This window comes from Ailuropoda melanoleuca, chromosome 7, assembly GCF_002007445.2.
Source record: "Ailuropoda melanoleuca isolate Jingjing chromosome 7, ASM200744v2, whole genome shotgun sequence".
Lineage (NCBI taxonomy): Eukaryota > Metazoa > Chordata > Mammalia > Carnivora > Ursidae > Ailuropoda > Ailuropoda melanoleuca.
In genome coordinates, this window is record NC_048224.1 from 34,807,074 (window position 1) to 34,830,648 (window position 23,575).

The following is a 23,575-nucleotide window of genomic DNA, read 5'->3' on the forward strand; positions in this document are numbered from 1 at the left end:
GAAGACCGGTGGGTAATACACATGTTGAGTGTGCTTAGATTATGACTCTGCAGTTCCAACTTCAGTGTCCCTAGTCACTCAGGTGCTTTCAAACAGATTCTCCTGTATGACCAGCCTCTATTAGACACTGTGGAAAGAATGCTGGATTCCTATTCTCAAAGAGCTTGCTGTTGCCATAAAGAAAAAAATACCTTAACATTAACATGTTAATGTTAATTAATGCCAGTGCTTTTAATGTGGTCACAGTTCAACTCACTACTGTTACCACTCAGAGCTGCATTGACACATGTTCTTTTAAAACTTTTAATTAACATTTACTTTTTGACTTTAGGGGCAATAATAAACTCATATAGGAGAGATATGAGAGAGAGGGAACCTATTAAAGAGTATGGGAGAGAGATTTTGGAGTGAATCAAGGTATGAATAGGATTACACTATTTTTATAAACAAGGGATTAATTGGGAGTAGAGTGAAAGAACAAAGACTTTGGTGTCAAATCAGTCCTGACTTGGAATTTTAGTTCTGCCCTTATCAGCTTTATGACCTGGGCATATTACTTAAATTTCTGAATCTCGGTTGCCCATATATAATATAGGGACAATTAACACATACTTCATGGGGTTGCTATGTGGATTAAGTCAGCTTTTCTCTAGGGAATCCCTGGAATAGTGAACATTGGTTTCTTCATTCTCGTTGCCCTAGAACACTTAGGTCCTTTGTGATTTGCACACTTATTTCTTTGTCCTGTGCCATTTATCTGTTGTTTCTTGGCCTTTCATACTGTATTATGAGCTCTTGAAGAACATGGACCTCATCTTTCTAATTCCCTTGTGTCTGGCATGGGGTAAGCACTTAGCAAAGGTTTGTAGAGAAGGGAGAGAGCACCATAGATGACAAACTTTGAGAAGGAAGTAGGCTGTGAGCAATGGTACAGTGGTGTTTAACAACCAGCTTGCCAACAAAAATGTATGTCTGTGATTTTTATTATAAATTTTGCTGACATGATGTATAGCACAAAATTACAAATCATAGAATACACAATACCCTTTGTTGTCAATTTATATAGCCAATTGATTCTTTAAGAATGCTTTCCTAAGTGGGGATCAGGGGTTGGTCTGTGAATCAAATCTGAACCACCACCTACTTTTGTAAATAACATTTTATTGAAGCATAACCACACCCAGCGACTACCATTGTGCTACCATGACAGAATTGAGTAGTTGTAACAGACCGTATAGCTCACAGATCCTAATACAGTTGCGCTCTGGCCCTTTTGAGAAAAGGGAGTCTCTGTATCATCATCCCTTCTCTTCTTCCTCCACTTCTTTTTTTCCTCTTCCTCCTCTTCCTTCTTATTCTCTTATAACAAGAATTTTATAACCTTTAAAAATGTAAAAACCACTTTTAGCTTGTGAACAATACAAAAATAAAGACTTGGATTTGTCTATTGAGCCATAGATCACTGAACCCTGGTCTAGACAATCAGAACAACAAATAAAGCTCTGATTTGTAGCATAGCCAATTTCTATGGTGTAAATACTCCCACCATGGCTGATTTTAAGCTGAACATGGAATGGATGTATTTCAACCACATGAAATCAATTATTAGTAATATGATAGTAAAATTATCAACACAAGTGAGAAACACAAAATGTAGTAAAATAATTAGAAAGTGATGAGTTTTGAATATTTATTACCCTTGTTTCTAACATAACTTATTTAATGGTAATTTTATGTAATTTAATTTTTAATAGTAGCTGTGATTAAAAACTGGCTGGCAAAATTTCTGAAAATTAAATTGTCAGCTTTCCCAAACTGATAAAACTGTCTCCATCACATTCCTGGGCCTTTGGGTTGGTTCCTGTTGGAGGTTTGGATCTTTATAAGTATAGGAGGAGAGAGGCAGGCATCCAGCTTTGCATCTCATTTCTTTGTTCCACAGCTTTCATCTAGTTAAATCGTAGTGACACTAATTCAGAATCTGATCCAGGTTAGACTTTCTCTCGGCGAAGGTTTAAACTGAACTAGCAGAGATAAAGATGGGGGTGAAACCTGGTGAAGGAGCATAGGGGTTCAAGTTACTAAAAGAGTGCCCTATACCACTGGTCGCTCTAGTCAGTCCCGCCAACTCTAGTGATCATCCTTATGACCTTGTTCTTATGAATAGGCTCCACTTGATTGTGTAAATCGAGCTTTTCGGGGAAGGAGATGAATTTTTGTAGTTGTTTGACCTCATTTATTGTTGGGTACATATTAGTAACTGGACATTTGGCTTCTATACGTGGGAGGCTTATCTTCTTCTCTAATGGCAATGTGATGCCCTATTATTTGCAATATTACACTTTTAGGGAAGAGCCGAGAAGAGTCAAAGCCAGCTGATGTAGTCATTATCATGAACCGACAACAGGGCAAAGCCACCATCATACCATGCCTCTCATGCCGAGCTCGCTAATGGGTGTAATTTTGTTAGTCTTGCAGGAAGGATTCTTTAGGTCATTCACACTGTGAGAGGCAAGAAGGAAAAGCTAATTTAACAAGGTTGTCACCTTCTTGAAAGCATATTCAAAGGCTTGCTAGCTGAAGAAATTCGAATAAAAGGGAGGGGTCAGTGCTGAAAGCTTTCTCTTCTCCCCATTTTACTTTCCTCCATTCAACAGGGACTTCTGGAAATAAAGTATGTCTAAGGAATGGAGAAAGAACGGAAAAAAGAGAAAAGCTACATTTCTTTTCTTTCTTTCTTTTTCCTTTGAAAGCTGTACATGAAGGGTCTGTGGCTTATGTGGAGTGGGTGAGGTGCTCTGTAGCTCTCAGTGACATTACCAAGGGGAATCTGGGGCCAGAGGTGTGCAGGTGGGGCTGTCAATCAGCGACTAACATCAAGGGCTCTTACAAAAACAAAAGGAAAGAAATGGATGTTTAATCAATATGGTTGCTCTCTGTTTAACCTTTTGTGTTTTAAGCAACGTTCACTGGAGCCCAGCAACAGAGTCCAATATTTAACACATAAAAGGTACTCAAAAAGGTGAAGCCTCGGAGAGCAGCGAGAAAGCGAAGATGGAACTGAGGGTTAAGAAATGGAAAGAAAAAGACTTGGAGGAGAGAGAGGTCAAATGAATGTTTAAAGGCTGGGATCCATTAAGAACAGACCAGGGACCACCAGAGGGACAGATAGGAGAACCCAGTGTTAAGAGTACATGGATGCTGGCACCTGGTGATTCTGAGCTGTATTCAATTTACCTTTCCTTACTCCTCTAAGGTAATCAGCAACAACTCAAGCTTTGGCTGAAAAAGAACAAGAAACAGCTATGGTAGGTTCAACTTAACATTTAGTGTACTGTTAACTTCTGATGGCATCTGGTCAGCTTTCTCTATCCACTCTGCCTTAGGTTATCTAATTCATAGTGGTGGAGGAGACAGAATCAAGCAAGTGTCTGAGAAAAGAGTCTGAAAAGAGGCTTTGGCTCTTTGGCAGTACCCAAGTTAGGCCACTCAGAATCTCCTATTTGAACTATTAAAATAGCCTCTTAACTATTAGCCCACCTCCATATTCAGGTCTCTGTTCCACACTGTCACCGGTCTTGTTTTCTAATTAAAAATTATAATATTAATTTTGAAAGTGTGAAAATTATAGAAAAGGTCAAGAAGGAACTAATAACCATATATATCTCATCCATCACATTTTTATTTCCTTCCTTTTGTCTTTCCTTTCATTCTTTCGGCATTTATTGAGTAACTATTAGGTGGCTGGAACTGTTTAGGAGATATAAAGATGACTAGAACTGACTCCTTGTCTCAGTCTGGAAGGAAAGATGTGTAGACAAAGGACTGTAGTAGTTTATCTCCACATATGCACATATTGTAGTTTTATTTTTGCAATTTTGATTATTCAGTTTAAGAAATAGATGCAAACAGTGTAAAATTTAAAAGTTACAGAAGGGCCTAGAGTAAAAGTAAAGTCTGTCTCCTATCCCTGCCCTTTAGCCCCCCCCAATTTCCCAACCCAGAGGCAAGCACAGGTACCAGTTTCTTTTCTTCTGTGTATGAGTGTATAAAAGAATATATATACTGTATGTATTTAAGTATATATATTTATAAGAATATACATATGTACACATATATACATAGGTATAGACATATGTATAACATACAAGTAGCATGCTACATACCTAATTTTATACATTACATATTCTACTTAGTATATTTTGGAAGTCATTCATCAACACATAAAGAAAAGCTTTTTAAATTGGCTATGTAATATTCAGTTATATATACTAAAAATACATATGAAAATATAAATGTTTCATATATATAAATATGTCAACCATATATAAATATCAAAAACACATATGTTTAAAAATCTACACCACTATTGAGGCTATCAGCTGGCAAAGTGTTGAATTAATTGTACTCCTAAACTCATGGAACATCATCAACAATGGTCCTTGCAGGGGCGCCTGGGTGGCACAGCGGTTAAGCGTCTGCCTTCGGCTCAGGGCGTGATCCTGGCGTTATGGGATCGAGCCCCACATCAGGCTCCTCTGCTATGAGCCTGCTTCTTCCTCTCCCACTCCTGCTGCTTGTGTTCCCTCTCTCGCTGGCTGTCTCTATCTCTGTCGAATAAATAAATAAAATCTTTAAAAAAAAAAAAAACAAAAAACAAAACAATGGTCCTTGCAAAATCTCTTATTTTTCACTCAGTACTCTGTTTTTAGATCTGTTAGTGTTGTTTTGTGTGTATACAGTTTGTAGCTTCAAAATAATGCTTAATATTCCATAATATGCAACCAATACATTTTAGTCATTTCTTGTTGAGGTGAGGGACAGCTAACTATATTGCTTCCAATTCGCCACTGTTAAGAATAACTCTGGCACTGTTGGGAATGCAAGCTGGTGCAGCCACTCTGGAAAACAGTGTGGAGGTTCCTCAGAAAGTTAAAAATAAAACTGCCCTACAACTCAGCAATTGCTCTGCTAGGTATTTATCCAAAGGATACAAGAATAGTGATTCGAAGGGGCACATGCATGCCCAATGTTTATAGCAGCAATGTTCACAATAGCCAGACTATGAAAAGAGCCCAGATGTCCATTGACAGATGAATAGGTAAAGAAGAGGTGGTGTATATATACACAATGGAATATTACTTAGCCATCAAAAAGAATGAAATCCTTCCATTTGCCACGACATGGATGGAACTAGAGTGTACTATACTAGTGAAATAAATCAGTCAGAAAAAGGAAAGTACCATATGGGTTTCACTTATATGTGGGACTTAAGAAACAAAACTGGTGAGGAAAAATAAATAAGAGGAGAACAGAGAGGGAGGCAAACCATAAGAGACTCTTAACTATAGGAACAGACTGAGGGTTGCTAGAGGGGAGATGGTGGGGGGAAGGGATAAATGGGCACTTGATGTAATATGAGCACTGGGTGTTATATGCAACTGATGAACCACTAAATTCTACCCCTGAAACTAATAATATACCATGTGTTAACTAACTCAAATGTAAATAAGGCCTAAAAAATAAAAAAGAAAAGAAAAAACCTCAATGAAATAACTAGACCATGTTCTCTTAATAATCTGTGTGATTCTTTTTATTTATTTGACAGAGATAGAGACATCCAGAGAGAGAGGGAACCCAAGCATGGGGAATGGGAGAGGAAGAAGCAGGCTCACAGTGGAGGAGCCTGACGTGGGGCTCGATCCCAGAACGTCAGGATCACGCCCTGAGCTGAAGGCAGACGCTTAATGACTCTGCCACCCAGGCGCCCCTGTGTGATTCTTTTTATGAGATATAAACTCAAGGGTGGGATTGCTGGGCCAAAGGATATATGTGCGTTTAATTGAAGGAACGCTAGATTGCATGTAAGAATAGTAGAACTTTGCAAAATTCCTTACACCATTGTAGGAGATGTCCTGTATTGCTATATTTGTTCTAATACTAACAAGCTTTCCAATTTTTTTATGTTTGGGTCATTTTATTGATTAACTTTTTAAAAATAATTAAGACTTTGTTTTAGAACAGTTTAAGGTTCACGGCAAAAATGAAGTGAAGGTACAGAGAGTTTCCATATTCTCCCTTACTCCGCACACGCATAGCCTCCCCAATAACAATATCCCCCATTGCTATGATCACCCAAAGTTTATAGTTTACCTTAAAGTCAACTGTTGGTGTTGTACATTCTACTGGGTTTGGACAAATGTATAATGCTAAGGTCTTTCTTGTGTGAGTTTGGTGAATTGTATCTTTCAAGAAATTCGTCCGTTTCATCTAGGTTATCAAATGTGTGGGTCTAGAGTTGTTTATAGTATTTCTTTGTTATCCTTTTAATGTCCATGTGATCTATTGTGATGTCACCTCTTTCATACCCCTCATTGTTTTAATATGCATTTCCGTAAATACAAATAAATTTGAGTATATTTTCATATGCTTGCTAGCTTGTTGGAATTCCTCTTCTTCATAATGCCAGTTAACGTGTTTGTCCAATTTTCTGGCTAGATTTCCTGTTCTTTAATTATTGATTTTAGAAATTCCTCGTATATGCTGTGAATTCTAGATACTAGCATCCTGTTTTTAGCCAATAAAAGTATTTTCTTTCATCTGTCATATGTCTGTTAGCATTGTTAAGGGTCTTCTTCATTAAATGGATATCCATAATTTTTATGTAATCAGTCATTTTTTCCTGCCTTATGGAGTTTTGTTTTAGATGTTCTTTCCCATCTTGGGTATACAACTATTCTCCTACATTATTTGTATCAATCTCATTGTTATATCTTTTTCATCTACATCTTTAATTCATCTGCAATCAGTGTTGTATTTGGTGTAAAGTTAAAGGTCTAGTTTTTAGTTTATTTCCCTCATATTAGGCTAGTTATTTCTAATACTATCTATAATTAGACTTTAATGACTGCTTTGTAGTGCTACCTTTATTATATATCAGGTTGCCATAAATTCATAGATCTGTTTCTGAACTGTCTACTATCTTCTAATGGTTTATTTGTTCTTGTTATGTATTTTATTACAATGGCTTTGTATAGATTTTAATATCTGAAAAGCAAATCTCCATTGTTAATTCAACTTCAAACTTAATCATTGGCATATTTTCTTTCATATAAATTTTACAAGAAATAAGTGAATCGATTTCCTTAAAGGCCTAATTGAAATATAGTTTGGGATTTAATTTTAGGTTATTTTGGAAGAATTTGATATTTTAATGATACAAAGTATTACTATCCAAGATCATGGGTTTTCTCTCCATTTATACAGATCTTGTTTTATGTCCTTCAAAATACAAATATGTATTTGTCCTCCTCCATGGAGGAGATATTTTTGTATACTTAAGTAAATTTCTAGATAATTATAGTTTTTCTTGTTATTTTGAATGGTATCTTATATTTGATAACATTTCCTGGGGGAGAAAAGTGCTATTTATATTTAATACATTTACCTTATATTTAGTAACCTCCTTGAACTCTTATAATTATTCTAATAGCTTGATTTCATTGTATTTTTCTTCTATGTAGATGATTATACTATTTTCAAGTATCGATGACTTGATTTCTTTCCTTCCAGTCCTCATATCTTTTTTTAATTGCATTGGCTATGACCAAGTATTATGGTAAATGGTAAAAACCGTCTTTGTCTTGTTCTTGCTCTTAAATCTCCTCTAATAAGAAAAATATACATGGTGAATTTGCAGATATATTTTCCATATTAATGAAGTTCCCTGCAATTCCTAGTTTACTAAGAGTTTTTGTCATAAATAGGTGATAAACTTTGTTTTTTGCTGTATCTAGAATTTTTCTCATCTAGTCTATTAATATGTTACATTTCCTTGAAATATTTTTTGATATTGAACCATTTTTGCATTCTTGGGAGAAACCTTACCTGACCCTGATGTATTTTGTTTTACATGCACTATGAGATATTGCTAGCTAATATTTTTTCTTCTGTGAAATTAATTTGGCCACTAATTTCTTTCTTTAAGAGAAGTATGACATAGTGCTTTAGAGTATTCTGGAACCAAACTACCTAGGTTTCAGTTCCAGTTTGGCCACTGACTAACTGAGTGATCTGAAACTACCTAGGTTTCAGTTCCAGTTTGGCCACTGACTAGCTGAGTGATCTGAGCAGTAAACCTTTCTGGCATTGTTTTTTTCCATATATAAAGTGGGGTTAATGTTTATGATACCTAATTTATAACTGATATTTAGGAATAAATGAGTTAAAATATGGAAAACACTTAGAAGAATACCTAGCACATAGTTCAGTTCTATCTAAATGCTAAAAGTATATTATGGCACCAAATTTATTTTGTTTGGGTATCAACATGATGCTAATCTTATAAAAATAATGTAGACATTTTTTATCACTGTAACAATTTATGCAAGGCTAGAATTATCTGTTCCTTGAAAATTTGGTAGGATCACCAATAAAGCTTTATGAGAACAGAATTTTTTTCAATAGAGAGGTCTGTTTAACTTGTTATTTTAACTTCTTTATGTTATTAGTCTGGCCAAGTATTCTGTTTTTTCTTGCACCAATTTTGGCATTTTATAATTTTATTTTTGTGGGAATGTATTTATTTGTTTAGATTTCAAATTACTTAATGGATAGTTGTTTGTAATAATATTTTACAGTTTCAAAAGCTTTTATTGTATCTGTTATTCTTTTTACTTTTATATTTGGTTGTTTATATCCTCCTCTTCTTGCCTTGTTCAATCCTGCTAAAGGACTGTCTTATTAAAATTTTCCAAAGAAGGAGGTTCAGTTCTGTTAAACTCATCTTTCCCCCTTTCATTTCTTATCTTTTTTATTGATTTATGCACTTCTTTTATTTACTACATTTGTGTTTCTTGGAATGCACATTCTATTGGGGCTTTTCCCCCCTAACTTCCTAAGGGAAAAGCTTAGCTTTTTTTCCTTAATCATTCTGTTTTTTACTGATGAAATGTATCTCAACCTATATCTTCCCAGGTACTTCTTTAGTTGTGTACCACAACATATTGGCACATTATATTTCATTGTCGTTAAGTTCTAAGTATTTCCTAATTTCTAATATCCTTTAAACTCAAGGACTTTTTAATACCATTTGTTTAATTTTCAGGTATATGGGAGATATGCATTTATGAGAGAGAGTGTGTGCACACAGGTTGGGAGGGGCAGAGGGAGAGAAAGAAAAAAAAATCTTAAGCAGGCTCCGTGTCCAGTGCAGAGCCTGATGCAGGGCTCAATCTTATAACCCTGAGATTGTGACTGGAGCGGAAGTCAAGAGTTGGCGCTTAAAGGACTGAGCCACCCAGGCTCTGCAGATATATGGGATTTTTTTAAAACGACATCTTTATTTTATAATTGAAAATGTTTTCATACTTAGAACATTTGGTATACACAATGGATACATGAAATATACCTAATCCCAAGTAAACCTCAAACCAAGAAGCATAAGGGGGAAGAAAAAGTTTACCATTGAGTAGACTATCACAAAAAAACAAACTAACAAAAAACCTTAGAAAATTGATTTTGATAATTGTTAAATTCCAGGTTTTTAAAATAGTAGGCTTCTTGATCTTATTAAAGAAATATTTACAAAAGAAACTTGTGGTTTTGGTATTTATAACCAAAGTGAAGAAGTTTTCAAACCATGAGCTAATAATCCATGAATGAATCCATGAGTCTATGAATCTGTTTTTGTTTTGTTTTATTTGTATTTTTGGTGGTCTAACAGGTAGTGGCAAAAATCACCACCTTCTTGAGAGCTTCCTTCTAGGAGATATGAAGCTGTAGGTCTTGCCTTAATTCTACCCACTTTGGAGGGTGAGATTCCAGTCTGGTTGGAGGCTCAGAGCTGTCAACCACCAGCTACATTCTTGTGAATTTCTAAGCTATGTTTGAGGTAACATTTGGATAAGTGGGAGAAACATTTTCTCATTTCTTACAGCTCCTGTGGAGACAATATCCTCACCACTGCGGCTTTGAGGGACTTCTGTCTCTGAACACTAATTCTATGTAGAGGCCGCCAAAGATGCTTTACGATGGGATATGAGCTGCAAACTTTGAAGGCATCTTTGTATGAGGCAATAGTTTCAGATGCAAGAGAGACTATGGGGGAATGAGCTGCACAGCACAGCACATGGTGAGAACCTTGACACTCTGTGGGAATGTAGAGAGGCCCAGAGACTGTAACATTACCAGTTGGATCCAGAGACAAAGGTAGGGCATTAGTGAGACTAGTATATGGCATTACCATTTTCTAGAAGTCTTGAAGTCTACTAGGTTTTACCATCGGAGCTGAGGTCTCACATGAACTAGTTGAGTATGGAGTTCTTCCCTGAGCCTGTGGGACTGCTTTGGAAGGCAGCTCTCTCATTCCTGCCATCCCTGGATATACTGGAGAGGCAGTCCTCTCTCTCTTCTTTCCTCTGGGCTAAGGAAACATATTTGAGTCCACAGTTTACCAGTTCATTTCAATCATGGTTTGAGGGCCTCTTTGGGAGAAGAGACAAATCCTTTGTTTCTGTCATTCTTCTGTATCATCTTGTCACTAGTTATTGATCCAAATAAAAAAATTCTTTCCTTAAATATTCCTCATAAATAACATTATCCTATTTTTTAGCCAGTGTGTAAAGGCTGTGAAAATCAGATTCAGAGAGATCACATTTCCATTTGTTTAATTGAAATCTTCTGACAAAATCTCAATAATAAATCTAGTCTGGCTGGGGAATTTGTAGTTTTATTCCATTCTTGCTTAAATTATCAAATTATGAAAGAAAAATCAAACAGGTAGTTTCCTTCAAGTTTGCAAAAAATCTTTGAGGAACAATCAAATGCTGCCCACAGAGGCTTTCCAGCTACCATTTCTCTCTAACTAGAGTGATTAGGAAGGTTTCCAGTTTCCTAGAAACATTCTGGACTATTTCTGCAATCCTGGCTTCTCATTTGGAAGTGTCTTGGTTGGGCTATTAAATTATATGGTCCACATATCTACAACCCTAGGTTTCAGGTCCTTGGCAGTTTGAATATTCATTGGTTACCACTTTGCAGGCCCACAAGTGGTCCCTGAGTTAGGACCTCAAATGCCAGGCTCCAAGGGTGCACTGTAGAAAACAGGCGCATGGTGGGAGAATGGACAGCTCAGACATACTGGAACATGTGAGCTTCTAGATGCAGGCATCTATAAAAGGTGTGAGGTCAGAGTGAAAAAAGAGTCTGCCATGTGGCATATAAAGTCAGGGAGGAAGTGCATGTGATTCCAATGGAAATATATTGAATCATGATAGAAGTTCTCTGGATAAAAAACACTTATGTGCAGGCAGAAAACAGGTGAGCATGAACGGCTTACCCTGAGACAAACTGCAGTGGGAACTAACGAGGGAAGCATGTGAATTCCCAGACTGTTCTCAAAGAGGAATTGCAATTTTTTTTTTCCTCAAGTTTTGAAAATCCTATCCCCCATTTAGTCCATGGATCCTAAAAGGAGTAGAGGCAGTGGTGACTGGGATGATAAGGAATTTTGTATATTTTATCTTTGTTAGTGATTTAAATTTTTTTTGTAGCCCAGTACATGGTTAGTCTATGTAAAGTTTGAATTTGTACTTGAAAAGAATCTTTATAATGTGAAAAGATCTCTATATATCTCATAATATAAGCTTTCAAATTACATTATTTATATATTCTGTATATCTGATTTTTTTTGGCTTTTTGATCTATCTGCTTTTGAGGCCAGTATATTAAAATCTCCCAAATCTTCTTTTTTAATTATTAACATATAATGTATTATTTGTTTCATGGGTACAGGTCTGTGATTCATCAGTATTACACAATACACAGCACTCACCACAACACATACCCTCCCCAATGTCCATCATCCAGCCATCCCATCCCCTCCCCACCCTTCCCGTCCAGCAACCCTCAGTTTGTTTCCTGAGATTAAGAGTCTCTTATGGTTTGTCTCCCTCTCTGGTTTCATCTTGTTTCATTTTTTCCTCTCTTCCCCTATGATCCTCTGGCTTGTTTCTTAAATTCCACGTATCAGTGAGATCATATGATAATTATCTTTCTCTGATTGACTTATTTCACTTAGTATAATACCCTCTAGTTCCAGCCATGTCATGGCAAATGGCAAGACTTCATTTTTTGATGGCTGCATAATATTCCATTGTGTATATATATACCACATCTTCTTTATCCATTCATTTGTCAGTGGACATCTGGGCTCTTTCCATAGTTTGGCTATTGTGGACATTGCTGCTATAAAAACTGGGGTGCAGGTGCTCCTTCGGATCACAACATTTGTATTATTGGGGTAAATACCTAGTAGTGCAATTGCTGGGTTGTAGGGTAGCTCTATTTTCAACTTTGAGGCCCCTCCCTATTGTTTTCCAAAGTGGTTGCACCAGCTTGCATAAAACCTGCCAAATCTTCTACCACAATTGTCAATTTACTTACTTTTCTTGGTAGGTCTATTAGTTGCATTATATCATTTGAGACTACACTGTTAGGTTCATATAGGTTCATGATTTTTATATCTTATTGCTCTACTTTTTGTTTTACAAGAATATAATATCTCTTTTTGTTACTTATAATTTTGTCCTTAATTATATTTTGAGAAATTTTCTGCATTGTTGATTTTTTGGGTTTCTTTTGGTTTTAAGTGTTTAGAGATTTTCCTGTCCCCAAACTTGGGGAAAACCACCCGAAAGAATTTGAATGGGATTTCTCAATTGGTGCTGTTAAAGTTTTAGCCTAGATCATTTGGTGTGTGTGTGTGTGTGTCCTGTGTATTGTAGGATGTTTAGCAGCATTCCTGGTCTCTAAATGCTAGATTCCAGTAGCACCCTCCACTAATTACAAAAACCAAAACTGTTCATAGATATTGCTAGATGTTCCCTGTGATGGCATTGCCTCTGGTTGAGAATGACTAGAGTAGAGAGAACAATCTTTAGAGCTCAACCTAGACCAGGAATATTTTTGTGTTTCTACCAGCCCAGTGGAAGGAAACTTCATAATTCATGGTGTAGGAAGTAGAGAACTCAGAGGGGTATTGCTTCAAAAATGGGGTATAATTAGCCCTCAACTAAAGGTTGCTCTGCTCTTGCTTGTCAAAGCTTAAAATAAAATCTCAAAAATATCACACTATTTCCAAAGAACTTAATTGTATCCCAGGGAAAATTTCAGGAATGTTTGTAAGAATACAAAAATATCCAGGACTCAATAAGATAAAATTCAAAAGCAGTATTCAATTAAAAAATTACCAGGTATGCAAAGAAGCAGAAAAATATTCATAAAGAAGAGAGAGATCAGTCAAGAGGAAAACAACCCAGAAATGACACATATGATAGAATTAGTATATAAGAACATGAAAACAGTTACTATAACTCTATGTCATATGATCAAGAAAGTAGAGGTAAGATTGAGCATAGTATGTGGAGTCATCAAGGATTTTAAAGGGTTCAGATCGGGACTTCCATGTTTGTCCAAGGTAGAGTGAACAGGGACAGAACATGGTCTCCACCTAGAACAAATAAAAAAATAAAGAAAATGTATGAACCAACAGTTTTCAAGACACTGAACAATGAGACAACAAAGGACAGTGATTGTGAGATGGAAAACAAGATGAGGCTATGTTTTCCTGAGCTTACTACAGTGAGAAGGTTTCCAGGTTGTGTCAAGGAAGGAAGAATCCAGACGGTGTGACCACTTCCCTGAGTTGAGAGACCAAGGCAGCTAGAATTTGTAGGATAGAGTACCAGAGAGGAGAAAGCTGAATGCAGAACTCTGGAGGTCTGCAGAGGGTCTCTTTTGAGTATTCAGCAGAAAACTGATAAGCATGTCCTGTGAGGAAACTGTGAGTCTAGATAACTGAATTAAGGATTGGTGTAATAGTTCCCAGTGTTTACACAGGGTCAGGAATACTGCCATTCCAAACAGCCAGATTGGGAAAGCCTCAAGAATCATGGGGCATTGATTAGAGTACACAGAGGGCTGTTTCTTGGCTTAGTAGTGGGGAATAAGTATCTCTAGACCAAGCATTGGTTCTGGCCTGCCGAACAAATCACAAAAGCAAGACCAGATTTTGTCTTGATCTAAGACAAGAGGTCCATATCCAAAAAGTCCAATAAACTCAAAGCACAAGAAATGAAGAAAATGACACCAGTGAACATCATAATCAACTAGCCCAGTATCAGTGATAAAAAGAAAATCTTAAAAGCAGCAAGAGGAAAAAGACACATTATGTACGGAGAACAAAAAACGAGAATGATAGCAGATTTCTTTTTGGAATTAATGCAAATAAGAAGATGCTCGAACAGTCTCTTAATATATTTGTGTTAGTTTTCTAGGGCTGATGTCATAAAGTTCCACAAACTAGGTGGTTTAAAATAACGGAAGTAAACTTTTCTGTATAATAATAAAATGAGTGTCAGAAGATCTTTTTGCTGTGTAATCATTTTTGGCTTCATCAGAGTACATCTCTGGAGTATCTGATCTAGGATTTCTCCATGCCCCCAGCCCCTTCCTTCTAAGATTGCTACATCCTTCAGGCTCTCAGGGGGCTCTCACAGTACTTAGATAGTTCCCCAGAATGTTTGCTCTCCTCTCTCTTATTTAGTGTCCATGTCATTGATCTTTGGGGCTAAGAGAGAGAGCTAGTCATACTAGTCACTATTCCATTTCTTCACAGCCTAGAGATACACATTTTGGATATTTGTTATTAAGTCCTATATTAAATTCAGGATCCTGCATTTTTAACTTAAGACTATAATGCACATTTTTCTTTATTGCCAGAAGTCTAAATGAATGCAATTTGAATGGCTATGTAATATTTCATCAAATAATTTTGCCACAATTTATTTAAGCATTTCTCTATTGTTGGACATTTAGATTACTTGTACTTTTTTTCCACAATGAAATAGAACTCTTGGGAGAAAATTTTTATGGCTAAATCTTTGCCCAAGGTTCAGCTCAGAATGACCTTTTAAAAATTACAAGCCTGACCACACCACTCTCCAGTTTACAAAGAGCTCATTTTCCCCAACTGGTGAATTGTTGTAGCGGAAAGAAAAATTGCTATTAAGCAACAATAAAACAACTAAAACCACTTCTGCATTCTATGCTGAGGAATTATTCTGAAGAAGAAACCCAATATTTTGTTAGAAAGAGACAGCAATGGAACTTTTGCAAGGAAAGTCAAGATGATGTGAAATGATATGATGAAGAAGTGTAGATTAAGAAAAGTAAGCTGTTCTGTATAATAATACAGTGAATGTTAGAAGATCTTTTTAGTGTGTAATCATTTTTGGCTTCATCATAGTGCATCTCTGATCAGTACTCTGTAAAGAGCCTTGGCATTGGGAAGAGGAGTGGAAATGGAAGGAAGGGCCTGGTTCTGAGCAAACATAGATCCTAGGAAGATGGGAGCAGGTGAAAGACTAATGAGAAGGGAGGGCTCCAATAGGAGATTCCCTGTGCCAATGTCTGTGGGTGCAGAGTGGATGCAAAGATGTTTGACATCCAGTACTTCTTGTTTTAATTTTCTTTTTCCTTTCTTCTCTTCACTCATTAAAATTTTAATAGAGCTATATAAGTGACAGATTTAGAACTAGCCTTGTATTATAAATGCTGCCTTGAAGAACGAAAGACCCGTCTTCTGGTTTATGGTGAGCTCAGTCAGAGGGAGCTGGAGTGCCTGAGAAGCACTGAAGAGGCCCAAGGGGATTCAGAGGAAAGTTGGGCTGATAGGAGACAACCATGACTTGTAATCACCTGTCCCAGGACTTCTCAGGAGGATTCATTCAGGGACAGGCTTTGCAGTCAAGTGCAGAAAGGACCTGGAGTTGTTTTATTCAGGTGGCAAAGGACAGAAATCCTCAAAAGGTGAAAGAACTTGGGGGATGTTTGGCTAACAGTGCTTTCTCAATATCCTACACTTCTTTTTCTTGTCATCCATCTCAGTTGTGGTCAAATAAGTATGTTTAGTTGTCCAGTGTCTACTTTCTCTTTAGAATATGAAGTATGCAGAGCCAGGAGCAGGTTTGCTTGGTTTGCCAGCACCTAACACAGTGTACACAGGTACAAGATAAATGCTTGGTAAACATTTGTGAAATAAAGGAATGTAATCAACCATTGTTCTTTCTATTGTTACTAAAAAGAAGCACCCAGATATAATAATTATTATGCTAGGATACTGAGGTCATGAGCAGTATCCCTTCTATTTTTTATAGTTCCTATAAACTTTTTGTATTATTTTATTTAGATGGAAAAATAAGAATTGACTCTTGGTAAGACCTCTTTACCTGGGTCTAATATTCTTTAGAGTTTGCCTCTGTTTCTGCATTCTTTCTGGTAACAAATTGGTGAAAGTCTGCTAAAATGCCCAGATTTACCCACCAGAGAGCTAATTTAAGTCATTCAGTGGCGCTCCTTTACCGTTTGGACCTCCAGGTTTTGTCCTTTCATCTACTAGTGTGGAAATTTATGTTCAATTCTAATTATTCTTGTGTATGTCTTGATAAATGATGAAAATATTATCCCGATGAAAAATATGAATTTAAGATTTTTATATTCATAGGCTATGCTATGTCCCTAGAGTATAGGGAGGGTTTCCATAAATCAAATAAACACATACTCCCCTCTTTTTTGGTTGCCTTCATTAATAATTAGTTGACCTTCTCTTACCTTGAAAATGTTATAAATTATTGACCAGCTAATCCCTTTGAGAACTGAGAGGGGATTTGGTCCATTGAATGTAATGAGCAGGCCGGTAAGTTCAGATTCTCTTGAGTCACTGGCTTTCTGTCTTGAAGTTGACATCCTGTGTTTGTTCTAGGTCTTCTCCTTGGCCCTTAAAGCAGCTTCCCTTTTACGACATGCTCTTGTAGAAACAGCTGTGAGAACCAAAGGGAGAATGAATATTCTTTTTTTGAGACTAGGTTGACAATAAAGCAGAATCCTGAAAACACAATCTAATGGGATGGAATTATATAGATCACTTTCCCACCTCATACTAATAGCACTCAGTCTTTTTACTGTTCTTCACTTTGAAACTTTTGGTCAGTGAAGTCTACCCTTGTGTTCACTCCCTTACCTCTCTTTCACTCTCAATGTACTGCAGCTGGATTCCATCCCACATCACCTTACTAAAACACTTAGATGATTAATAATCTCCTGCTTGACAAACATGAAGTATAATTTTCAGTCTGCCTCAGATTCGATGTCTCTGTATTCTTTTCTCCATTTCTTTTTTCCTTTCTTCTAACTTTCCCCTTCCTTCCAACCTGCCTTCCTTCTTTTCTTCTTTTCATTTTTCTCTCTCTCCCTCTCTCCCTGCCCCCTTTTCTTTCTCTCTTGCATCTGTTGATCCTCTCTCTTTGAAAATCTTTTCTGTGGGTTTCATGACCCTGAAATCTCTCGAATGTCTTCTTCCTCTTTCAGATTCTTCTTTTCACTGTTTTTTATGCTTTCTCTTTCTTTACCACCCTTTATGTGTTGATATCCCCCAAGGTCCCATTCTTAGCTTTCTTTTCTACTTTACAAGCTCCTTTGATGATCTCCTTCAATACTATGAGTTTAACTAGCACAGGAATGCTAGTATTCTTAAAATTTATATTTCCAGCTGGGACTTCTCTCTTGGAACTTCAGTTGCATATTTCTTACCACCAATGTGACACATCCTTCAACAATGTAACTAAAGGCAATGCAAACTCAATATATTTAAAACTGAACTTATTTCATTTTCTTCCCCACAAAATACCTGGACCCTCTTCCTGTGTTTCCTATCTTAGTTAATGAGACCATCATATCCCCTCTAGAAATCTAGAAGTTATTCTTAATCTTTTTCTGCCTAAGTAATTAATCACCAGACCTTGTCAATTCTCTCAAATATATTGCCTCCTCTTCATTTCACATGCCATTGCTCATATACCCTCCGCCAATTCCATCCTCTCTATTGCCATCCGAATTGTCTTTCTTAAATACAGATCTGAATCTTAGCACACACTTGCTTAAAAACATTTGTTGCATAGAAGATAATAACCAAAATCTTTAACAGGATAACGAGGTCCCTCTCATGAGAAAAATTAGTCTCCTCTGAATTACCATGTACTTTGTATATAATTCTATTATGGGCTTTAACATATTGTATGTGATTATTATATGGGCTTATCAAATACATGACAAACTCCTTGAAATAAAGAGTCATGTCTTTTTTATTTTCATATTTCTAGTGCTAAATACACAGAACAGAACTATATTTAAATAAAATGGAGGAATGGATTAACTCAATAAGAAATGTTGAAAGATTTTCTCTTCAAAATGACAGAGACTGAAAGATCAAAATATAAGAAATAGATGGAGTCATGTGAAAATTGCAAAAATAAAAGATGTCACCAAGTTATAGGCATCCATTAACTAGGACATTGGATAACATGTCATTCCAGAACCTGTTCTATACGTTCCTATGGGTTACCTCTGTGGTGCTTTAACGGTATGTCTGCAAACTCTTAACGCCCATCTCTTCAGAAGGTGGAGTCTAATTCCTCTCCCTCGAATGTGAGTCAGACTTAGTGACTTGCTTCTAACAGAATGTGGCAGAAGAGACGCTATGGGATTTCCCAGTCTAGGTCATTAAAGAGATCGCTTCTGCCTGGCTCTTTGTTTTTCTCTCTTGGGCCACTCACTCTGGGTGAAGCCAGTTGCCCTGTTGTTGAAGACACACCAGCTATGGAGAGGCCTTTGTGGGGAGAGACTGAGGCTTCCACCAACAATCCCAGCTTTCCAGCCATGTGAGTGAGTGACCTTGGATGAGGATCTTTTTGCCAGTGTAGTCTTCAAATGACTGCAGCCCCGGCCAACATCATAATGGCAACCTCGTGAGAGATCCCAAGTTGAAATCACCTAGCAAGGTTGCTACTGAATACCAAACCCCGAGAAACTATAAGGATAATAAATGTTTATTTTTGTTTTAATCTAAATTTTGAAGTAATCTGTTATGCAGCAATAGATAACCAATATACTCCATTAAGAAAGAATTTCTTCTAGAATTTTTAAAATCCTACATATTTTTTCAGGTCTGGTTTAAATATTTCTATTGTCCTGGATTGTTCACAGTTTCCTCCAATTACAATTAATGTTTCAATCTTGTAGTTTTGCCTCTTTTATTGCTTAGTATCATTTCTTCTTTTAGCAAAAATGTATTCATTACACACTTTGTGCTATATTCTAGACTAGGCATTGGGACCAAAAATGAGGGATTCAGAACTTTTGAAGATGCTTTTTTCTTCCCTCAATATATACAACTTCTTCGAGAAAATAAATTTATTCTGATTGTTCTTCATCTTTAGATCATCATTGAGCTTAAGAGTGTGAACTCTGGGGTAAAAGCTGACTGAGTGAGGATCTGGGCTTTGCCTCCTTACTGTCTTGGCTAACTGTGTGCCTGACTTTGGACAAGTTGCCTCTTGAGGTTTAAGTTTCTCTGCCTGTAAAATGGGTATAACAGTATTCCCTGCCTCATCTGGTTATTAAGAACATTAAAGGAGTTCATGCATGTGATGTGTTTAACATGGTATCTGGCATGATAAAAGTGTTCAATAAATACTTGTTAGTATTCTTGTTGACTGTCCCACTCAGTATCTGGCACAGTAACTAGGATACAGTAGATATTCAGGAAATGTTTGTTGAATTGGGCTATAAATGGGGTAGGTTAGTGTTAATGACGTTGGGGGAAACAGGCCTTTAGAAAAGAGTGTCAGACATGGGGTGTCAGTCATTGGAGCATTGAGTAGAGTCAGTTCAGTTATTTGTTAATTGGTTAATTTGTCAAATGTTTGTTTCCTGTTATATGCTATTAACTAGGGACATAGGAAGATGAGTGAAAGACATTTAGAAGGGCAAATGCTTGTGCCCTGGAGAAAATATGCAGGGGCTTCCTCAGGAAAGCAGCAGACTCAACAAACAGTTTTTTTTTTAAAGATTTTATTTATTTATTTGACAGAGAGACAGCCAGCGAGAGAGGAAACACAAGCAGGGGGAGTGGGAGAGGGAGAAGCAGGCTTCCCGCTGAGCATGGAGCCCGGTGTGGGGCTTGATCCCAGGACTCTAGGATCACGCCCTGAGCAGAAGGCAGACGCTTAACGACTGGACACCCAGGCGCCCGTCAACAAACAGTTATTGGGCACTATCCCATGCTAGGCACTGTTAGGGAGTTAAGGATAAAGTGAATGATTTCATTGATTCAATAAACATTTATTAAACACCTACTATGTTCCAGTCATTCTTCTAGGTTCTTGGGATTCATCTGTGAACAAAACACACAAGGATTTCAGCCTCCATGGACCTTTCATTCTCATAGGGGGAGACAAGCAATAAACGATAGTCATCATAGCTGATTACGGAGTATGTTAGAAGATGATAGAAGCTATTAAGAAACCCGAAACAGTAAAGCAAGATAAAGGGAGGTCAGGAATGCCAGAAGCAGTCAGCGTATGTAGAGGACTGTTCAGTTTGGTATGTTTGTTACTGAGAAAGTGAAATGTGGAAAGAAACTAGAAGGAGTTGAGGGAGTTAATTTTAATGACCAGCTAAGCAAAGCCCTTCTTTTACCATTCAGTAGGAGCTTCAGATGTAAGTAAATAACTAAGTAATTTAATTTCAAATAGTGATAAATGCCTTGAAGAAAATAGGACAGCATGAGAAATTCAGGGTCCTATCCCTGGATGTCTGTGCTCTTGTATGAGAGAAGCTCAGGCTGCTGCCAGGCTCGGCCATCTGGCTGATAAGTCTCTGTCATGAGCACACACCCGTGTGGAGATGGTCATGTCCTGTGTCTGTTAACAGGACGGCAGGACTGTTAGGTGTCATGGCAGGTATCACATTCCAGCTGATGAGTCGAAAGAAGAAGAAACATTTATAATCTATTAGTCCTACTTCTGGTGGCAGGAATGGGTGAGGATGGATTATCTGACACACAGACTCTAGCTTCTGTGCAAGGGACAGGAGGAGAAACCAGGCAAAGCTTGCCACCACCAAGACAGTGGGGTGTTGTCGTGGAGAAAATCCCATTATCACCTTTGTTCTTCACGGAAACAGAGTCTCTCATAGGTCTGAATTTGATCTTTAACTGAGGACTATTAAAAGGAGATGACTTCCAGTTTTCTGACATGGATTTTCATGTCGTTGCTGATAGATGAGATCTGCTTACTTCTCATTGTAAGAAAGCTAAGCTTCTTCACTGGGCTCTAGGAGGCTGTTGTCTCTTCTATAAGATCTCCAGGGAATATACACATTGGTCTGGTCTACTTTGTCTTGACTTTAGTAAATATTTTGCCCAGGGTATATAGCTCTGTCCATCCCATTCAGTGCTTCCAGCTGGTGAACTGAGAATATGTATGATGTCTGAAAGGCACATTATGCTGAAGAAATCTGATCTTAGTGTCAGGTATAGAATATCCAATTAGAATGCTCATTTGTCCTTTGTGCCACATACTTTGGGCCCTGGGCTAATCCGTCTTAGAAACAGGAAAATGTTCTAGGGGGCATCTCCTGCTTTTCTTTATTCCCCACATTCTGTGGGAAACACTTTTTATTTATTCATTTAAAACTATTTATTAAGGCTCCAATTAAACTAATATTTTTTACTCAACTAATGTTGCTTGACACTTTTGCATATGATCCTTAATATTCTCCACTTAGAAAGCAATATGTATGAAATAACTCTATATGAAATGTAAAATCATGTGTGTGTGTATATATATATATATAGGCACATATAGAGTCACAAACATATGAAAAATGGCCAAGAACATGNCCTTAATATTCTCCACTTAGAAAGCAATATGTATGAAATAACTCTATATGAAATGTAAAATCATGTGTGTGTATATATATATATATATATAGGCACATATAGAGTCACAAACATATGAAAAATGGCCAAGAACATATTAATGGTGCTTACGTAAAGAAAGTGGAATTCATGTGACCTTTCCATCCTATTTTTATAGAATCATGTAGTTTTTGAATTTTTTACAGTGAGAGTGTGTCATCTATATAATCAGAAGAAAAACAGTTAAGCTGTAATAAAGCTATTGAGGAACAATACTACTGGCCGCATTCTGAGGTTATTATGGTGTCTCAAGAGGGAAAACAATTTGCTCAGGCTTCAAACCCAACCGCACTCCAAGCCATGTGATTGGCTTGACTGGCATATTAGGTAATCTGGGGGACACAAAAGCCACCTGGGAACTAACAGTCTGATTGGGGAAATAAAAGTCACATGGGCCTGAGACATGAGACAATAAATAAAGAGAAGGAATGCCTTAGGAATTGTGTGTAGAGGTCAAGGAGGGCTTCCTGGAGAATAGAAGGATAGCAAAACTTGGATAGCTACGGGAGAAGGGGAAGAATGTTCTGGTAGAAGGCACAGCATGAACAAAGCCCCAGGGGCAGGAATCTGCAAGGCAAGTGTGGCAGAATAATTCCTTGAGATGTTAATTTGTGTATCTGATCTCTTTTCTCCAGAGCTTTAGCTGTAGGGCTAAAAGCAGAAGTTGCATGATGACAATGTGCTTGTTGGCATTGGTTTCAGGAACCTCAGTGTATGGAGGGGAGTATAGGAAGCGGGGAGGGAGTCGTGTGTTTATGTGGGATGCGGAATAGTGAGAACAGAGGGGAAGCCCTTTTCCCCAAGGTGATATGTATGTAGGCTGTGGTTTAGGTTTCTGAGGGCAGCTGCACCTGTCCCCTACCCCTTCACAGAGCTGCGGGGAGGTGGGCAGACTGTGGTAAGAGAGGGCTGCATGGCACTTCAGTGCTTGGCAAAGACCCTGTACTAAGTGTGAGATTCCCAACACACCCCCCAGAAAACAGAAGAACTCCAAAGTGCTACAGAAAACCCATAAATATACATATACAGCCGCTTGTGAAATTATACTGCCTTGACCCGGTCAGGTACCTTCTGAAACCTCGTTTGTCCTGCTACCAAAAAATGGGTATATCAATCCCTTCCAGTTAAAAAGCTCATTGAATCTATGAAATTGGAATGTCTGTTTCTGGAAGCAGTTCATTTTTACCTGAAATGCAGGGAGGGTGGTGTGGCAACTTCATTTTCAAAGAGCCACCACCAGAATCTGCAGTATGCATAGTGTTTTTCAGCGGGAAGTAGGAGTGCACTGCGTGGTAATTGAAACTGCCTTTTGAATCTTGTAAGCCAGCAGGATCTGATACCTGATCGGAGGAGCATTGTTTCCTCCTTCCTGTAAAATCAGCTAAAACGGGAAGCCTCAAGTGCAAATTTCCATCACAACTGGAGAAACCTTCCCTCCGCTCATCCACCCACACTATCTCTTCACCTGCGCCCTTTATTTGTATAGATTCTTGTTTTCAGCCAAAGGGGCTCAGCTCCAGAGAGAGACAAATCATGCACAAAGAGAAAAGAAAATCGCTTCCTAGACCTGAATATTTAGTGATGAACTAAACCTTCCAAGAGGGGAAAATGTATGATTCTGTTGCGAAGAGAAAATAAATGTCCTCCAAATCAATGTGAAAATGGAGACCCAGGGAAGTGAGGTTCACATCTGTCCTT